General features: G+C 37.9%; 1 pseudogene; it reads left to right on the forward strand.

Annotated features, from left to right (window-relative positions):
• LOC101640549 overlaps positions 1 to 688 on the forward strand; it is a 6,432-nt pseudogene extending 5,744 nt beyond the window's left edge.
• The last annotated feature ends 566 nt before the right edge of the window (positions 689 to 1,254 follow it).

Consider the following 1,254-nt stretch of genomic DNA (forward strand, 5'->3'; position numbering starts at 1 on the left):
CCCAAAGATGCTGCTGAACATCCAGATGCAAACCAAAGTAATTACGTATGAAGACTGCATCACTCAGACTTTTTTTTGCATGGTATTTGGGGGCTTAGACAACTTCTTATTGTCAGTGATGGCCTATGACCGCTTTGTGGCCATCTGTCATCCACTGCACTACACGGTCATCATGAACCCAAGATTCTGTGGTCTCCTGCTTCTGACCTCCTGGGTATTGTCATTTTTGGACTCACTATTACTTGCTTTAATGGTTTTGTGACTGTCTTTTTGTACAGAATTGGAAATCTCCCATTTTTTCTGTGAACTTAATCAGGTCGTCCAACTTGCTTGTTCTGACACATTCCTTAATTACTAGATGATGTATTTTGCCATAGGATTTCTGGGTGGTATTTCAGTCACTGGGATCCTTTTCTCTTACACAAAGATTGTGTCCTCCATTTTGAAAATTTCATCAGCTGAGGGCAAATATAAAGCCTTTTCCACGTGTGGGTCTCACCTGTCCATGGTTTCCTTGTTCTAAGGGACAGGTCTTGGGGTTTATCTCAGTCCAGCTACTATTAAAAAGTCCAGGGCTACTGCAATAGCCTCAGTGATGTACGCTGTAGTCACCCCCATGCTGAACCCCTTCATCTACAGTCTTAGAAACAAAGACATAAAACAGGCCCTAAGAAAACTTTTCACCTGAGAAACATCCTATATAACAGAAACTGATCGATATGTTTAGAGAGCTACCTGTGAAAACAAAATTCAAAATAGTAAAACCTGTGTCAGTCTTTCCTCAGTTCCTAAATGTGCTATGTACATACTTCAATCTTCTTAATTTTTCAGATGTAATGTGAAATTACTCTTGTGTAGTCTGGTAAAAATATATTTACTTTAAACCTATCTTCCATTCAAGAGGCAATTCCTTCCAGGTGACTGCAGCTTTCATTATAAAACAGATTTTTCATTACTAGCCCTAGAGTAAAAACATCTAATTATCTCAAAAGACCGGTGCTCATTATTATTCTGAAACCATGAAAAATGAAGACAAAAATTCTATGATTCCTATTTTGGAAACCTTTTTTCCTTGTGATCACATCTGACATGAAACATTCAACTTGACATGTAATATTGACCCTACCTAGGATATTTTCATCAAACTGAAGTCTTCTTAATCCTTTTGAGCATAAAGTTTGTAAATGTGTTCTTATTAAATTGCAAAAGCATTGGTGGCACGTTGCAGTATTGGCAATGATTTCCAGAACCACA

This window comes from Echinops telfairi, unplaced genomic scaffold (genome assembly GCF_000313985.2).
Source record: "Echinops telfairi isolate 266 unplaced genomic scaffold, ASM31398v2 ScPeMD7_30;HRSCAF=105, whole genome shotgun sequence".
Lineage (NCBI taxonomy): Eukaryota > Metazoa > Chordata > Mammalia > Afrosoricida > Tenrecidae > Echinops > Echinops telfairi.